Source organism: Balaenoptera borealis (assembly GCF_965194805.1).
Source record: "Balaenoptera borealis genome assembly, chromosome: 15".
Lineage (NCBI taxonomy): Eukaryota > Metazoa > Chordata > Mammalia > Artiodactyla > Balaenopteridae > Balaenoptera > Balaenoptera borealis.
The window spans coordinates 28851756-28857681 of NC_138871.1; positions in this window are offsets into that span (position 1 = coordinate 28851756).

Genomic DNA, 5926 nt, shown 5'->3' on the forward strand with positions numbered 1-5926 from the left:
CAGGGAATTATGTTCAGTATCTTGTAATAACCTCTAGTGGAAAAGAATCTGAAAAAGAATATATATCTGTATATACATATATATACACGTATATGTGTGTGTGTGTGTGTGTGTGTGTGTGTGTGTGTGAACAACCTTGCTGTACACCTGAAGCCAACACAATGTTGTAAATTAACTATACTTCAATTTTTTTAATGGTTTTTTAAAAAAGCCATGTGGAGCAGAAAAATGGGCTGGCTAAGCAAGCCCTACTCAAATTCCTTACCCACAAAAATAATGAGATATAATAAAATGGATGTTGTTTTATACTGAAAAAAAAAATTCAGGTCATGGTGACCAATCCCACCCCCATATAAGGCGGTGCCCAGAAAACATAGGGAGCACATCTGGGGTTGTCAGGGTTATCCACTATTTCCTTTTTTTTTTTTTTAACATCTTTATTGGAGTAGAATTGTTTTACAATGGTGTGTTAGTTGCTGCTTTATAACAAAGTGAATCAGCTATACATATACATATATCCCCATATCTCTTCCCTCTTGTGTCTCCCTCCCTCCCATCCTCCCTATCCCACCCCTCTAGGTGGTCACAAAGCACTGAGCTGCTCTCCCTGTGCTATGCGGCTACTTCCCACTAGCTATCGATTTTACATTTGGTAGTGTATATATGTCCATGCCACTCTCTCACTTTGTCCCAGCTTACCCTTCCCCCTCCCAGTGTCCTCAAGTCCATTCTCTAGTAGGTCTGTGTCTTTATTCCCGTCCTGCCCCTAGGTTCTTCGTAACCTTTTTTTTTTTTTTAAGATTCCATATATATGTGTTAGCATACGGTATTTGTTTTTCTCTTTCTGACTTACTTCACTCTGTATGACAGACTCTAGGTCCATCCACCTCACTACAAATAACTCAATTTCGTTTCTTTTTGTGGCTGAGTAATATTCCATTGTATATATGTGCCACATCTTCTTTATCCAATCATCTATTGATGGACACTTAGGTTGCTTCCATGTCCTGTCTATTGTAAATAGAGCTGCAGTGAACATTGTGGTACATGACTCTTTTTGAATTATGGTTTTCTCAGGGTATATGCCCAGTAGTGGGATTGCTGGGTCGTATGGTAGTTCTATTTTTAGTGTTGTAAGGAATCCGCATACTGTTCTCCATAGTGGCTGTATCCATTTACATTCCCACCAACAGTGCAAGAGGGTTCCCTTTTCTCCACACCCTCTCCACCATTTATTATTTGTAGATTTTTTGATGATGGCCATTCTGACCGGTGTGAGGTGATATCTCATTGTAGTTTTGATTTGCATTCCTCTAATGGTTAATGATGTTGAGCATTCTTTCATGTGTTTGTTGGCAATCTGTATATGTTTTTTTGGAGAAATGTCTATTTAGGTCTTCTGCCCATTTTTGGATTGGGTTGTTTGTTTTTTTTTTTGATATTGACCTGTATGAGCTGCTTGTAAATTTTGGAGATTAATCCTCTGTCAGTTGCTTCGTTTGCAAATATTTTCTCCCATTCTGAGGGTTGTCTTTTCGTCTCGTTTATGGTTTCCTTTGCTGTGCAAAAGCTTTTAAGTTTCATTAGGTCCCATTTGTTTATTTTTGTTTTTATTTCCATTTCTCTAGGAGGTGGGTCAAAAAGGATCTTGCTGTGATTTATGTCATAGAGTGTTCTGCCTATGTTTTCCTTATCCACTATTTCTTAACTGGATATACTGCTTCTCACATCACCTCTCATTGCTACAGAAAGTGCTTGTGCTTCGGCTGCCTAATTTGTTAATTCTAGCTCTCAGTCCTCAGACTGTAGGTAGAGCAAATAACATACTCCCATTTTCACAGGTGAGGAAATGCAAGCACAGAAAGATTGGGAATTTGTTCAAGGTCACAGAACAAGCTAACAGCAGAGCTGAGTTGGAATCTGTTCCCCTGACTCCAGGCTGGAGGTCACTACTCTATTATGGGATTCTCTATGACCCTGCAGGCCGTGTGTGCCTAGTCTGGCCTTTATGGGGACTGGACTTAGAAGTCCTGTTGACGTTCCTTCCATTCCTTACCTCCCTGTTTCAGAAACCTGCTGTACATGATTGATAAAGCCGGTTCTGTTCTGGGCCCCAGCTTGCTGCTATCTGGGCAGCGGCCCCTGGGGCCTTCCCCCTCATGCCCTGACTGAGGAAAGGTCCCTGCTGGAGTCTTCACATGGCACACCACATGCATGTGTGGGACACACTGGTTGCCAAGCCAAATATGGCTCCAGATTATTCTAGGAAACAAATACATTGTTTCGCTTTGGATTGCAGGAATTGCTAATTAGGGCTTTTTATTTTGGGCAGTGCTCCTTGGAGCTCGCAGACAGATGGAGTACGCAACTTGCTCCAGGGGCATTGTTAAGCAGAGGGAAATATCCACTTCTGCCCCCATTATGAGAACCTGCAGAGCCCAGTGCTGCCCAGCTCCTGCCCTCAAGACCTGAGGTGGAGGCCTCTTGGGAGGCTTCCTGGCTCCCACTGGTTTCCCCTTCTCCAGGAATTGCTCTCAAAACCCAAGTGTAAGCCCCTATTGGTCTTGTCAGGTGTATTACTCTGACCCCTAGCCAGATCACTGTCCTAGGAAGGACAGCAGAGGTCTTTCCTGGGATCTCCTACCTGGAATTGAGAATGAGAACCCATTCATCACAGGAGGTGGACATGGAGAACACAGAATCTGCTAGTGGCCAGGTTTTCAGTCATCAGTGGGAGAAAAGAGGAAGAGCTGAAAGTATTTGAAAAACTCTTTGCCTCTGGTTCCACTAGCTCCTGACACCAGCTGTGTCCGTACTCCCTTGCAGGTTGGTTGTTTTGACACTCCCTTGGATTCTGTGAGCTGATAAATTCTTTTCTTTTTTTTTTTTTTTGTCTAAACTAATTCAGGTTGCATTTCTATCACTTGCAACCAGAAGCCTAGCTTAGTGGTGGACAGTGTTCAGGGACACACAGAGGACTCAGGCTATGGCTCAGTGGCCCAGCTGTAGACTAACTGCCTGAGTGTTTTGGAGTTATGTTGTCAGATCCCAGTACACTGACTAATCTACTTCAAAGCAGTTTAAGGAAAACTATTGCAAGATGGGGGAGGAGAGATGATAAAAAACAGGAGATGAGCGCAGGTGAGAGGAAGCAGGAGGAGGCCAGGGAGAAGAGAAGCACACCAGGTTGGTTTAACGGGCTTCTTTCTGATTCCGCTTCTGTTTTAGAGCTATAGGCCTCTCAGTCTACTCTCAGCCTCTTTTTCACCTTCTCAGCTCATGAATTGAAAACCAACGTTCTGAACACCATTACCTAATCAGATGAAAACACATATCAAGATCCAAGTCCATTACTGCCCACAAAGGGAGAACCAGGCTTAGAGGCAAAGGGGTGGTGGGAGGCTGATTCCAAATTCCAGGGTGGGTAGCAGCATGGAGACGTCATTCTGTCCAGCCCCCTGCCTCTGGCCTTCCTAGAACCCATTCTAGTCACACCTCGTCTGTGATCAGCTCTGTCCAGTGTTGATTTTGCCCAAGGAGGAATGTAGAATGGAAGATAAGAGAAAGAATAATCTCCCTCTCTCCTGTGGGAGAAAAGCTTAGAAGCTGCTTTGGAAGAATCTAAGAAGCTTTTCCTGAATGGTTTGCAGCTGCCTTGTTCTCCTCTCCACCTCCCCCATGACCCAAACTAGAAAAAACAAAACTAAGGAGGGTGCAGAAGCCCCTATACCCCACGTCCCCACGCCAGTCCATGTGAGAACAGCCTCAACTCTAGTGCCCAGTGCGGGGTTGTAAGGAGCATGAGGAAAGCTCCCACGCAGATGTCTTTGGGTGAGGCATTAGGCCCCTAGATCACAGAAAAGGAAATAAAGAGCAAGGCCCTGTGAAAAGTACCTTGTCTTTACTGATAATTTTTAGAATGCAAATGAAAATATCACAGGGATACCTTTTTCTGCTTACCAGTTGGCTCTCATATGCTGCTCTCTGGTCTGCAAACTGGAACAATCTTTTTAGAGGAAGGTTTGACAACATATATTGTAATTTTAAATACTTCTACCTTGACCTAGGAATTCTCCTTTTTGGAATCTATTCTATGGTTAATCTATTCTATGGTTATGGTTTGTATATTATGGTTATACAAATCCTGGCACTCTCATTAATCTTAACCTTGTGCACTCGGGCAAGTTTCTTAACCTCCTCATGCCTCGATTTCCCCATCACTATCTCCATGAAGTAGAGATAGTAATAGTACTTAGCAAGTTGTTGTGAGGATTAAATTGTGAGTATATGTAAAGCTCTCAATACCCAGTTAATAGTGCCCACAGTAAGTGGTATACAAATGTTAGCTAGCATACTGTATTATTATTACCCCTATCAGTACACCAAGTATACATAAAGGGCTATGCACAGCCTGATTCTTCATAACAGTGAAAAATAGGAACTATCGAGTTAAAAAATTAGGTACATCTACATGATGGAATACTCTGAAGCAACTGTTATTAATACTATAGTCTGTACCATGATTGGGGGGAAAAAGAAACTGTTCAAGGTACAATGTCAAGTTCGTTACAAGAGTATGTATAGTATGATACCATCGGTATCAACAATGATAACTACAGCTATGCTACAGCTGAATAGATGAATGTTGAATGAATACGCATGAAGAAAAATCTATAGGAATCAACCTAAAACTTTTAAGCTTTATATATCTGGGTAGAGAAGGGAAAGATATTTCCACTTTTTGCATTATAAATTTTAACATGTTTGTCTTTTTCCAGCGAGCCTATATTACTTGTGTGGTCATTAAGAAAAATAATAATAGTGAGAACCCAAACCACAAACCAACAACTGAACATGGTCAGGGAAGAGGGAGGGGACAGAGAAGGACCCTGATGATGGGTACCTTGCCTCAGGGACAGATATTGGACTCCTTCTGGCCTCGTGGTCAGTGAAGCCTAGGGGCACCGCAGGGCCTTGGGGACAGGAGCTGTGTACTGCAGAAGTTGCAGCTCGAGGCAAACTTCATCTCTGCTATAGCCTCAATGGCCTTATTCCGTGTTAGTCGGATGTCTGGATCTTGCCTCTGCCCATGCTTTTAAATAGATCCTTTAGGGAGAGAAAATGAGAGGCAGTGGAAGGGGGTATGGGAGAGAAGAAGAAAGGAGAGGAAGAGGGGCCAGAGGAGAGAGGAGAGGAAGAGAGGAAAGAGAAATGCTATGTGCTTGCATCTCCATGGCCCCAGGAAGTGGGACGTGGAGCTGCTCTTCAGCATTCTGTGCCAGGAGTCGCCATGGAGACTGAGCGCTGGCCTCTTCATGATTAATACTCTGAGGCAGCTGTCTTCTTGGAGTCTTTTAAAATATACACTATTATTTGAACACAATGATATTTAGAGCAGAAAGATCAAAGTGGGGAGTGGGGGAGGAGACAGTTGCATTACCAGAATGATGACAGGGGCTGGGCCCTTCCCAGGAGACAGAAAAGGGAGGCTTACTTCTCTGATCCCTCTCCCTCCGCCCTCCCTGGATCCAGAGCTTCCAGTCTCATCCACTGCGACATGAGCGTCAGCACCCAAAGGGCCCATGCAGCGCCCCTGGCACAGGGCTGTATTCAATGAACATCTGATGAGTGAATTTGTTCATTCATTAATTCATTCAGTAATTGTCTATTCAGTGCTTGTCTAGAAAGTAAACTCTCCTTCCATCACCTTTTCCCATGGAAATCCAAAACTTCCTCTCAGCCTCCCCAGAGTCACATACACACCATCACCACCACCACCTTTCACAATGGCTCCTAAGAACCTGGCATGCTCTCCTCCTCAGCATGTGTCTGATGTGACCCACAGTGTTCCTAATGGCAGTCACTCCGGAGAATTCTTGCAGGGATGGAAACCAGCCAGATGGAGTTTGCACATTTGAAAAGCTAG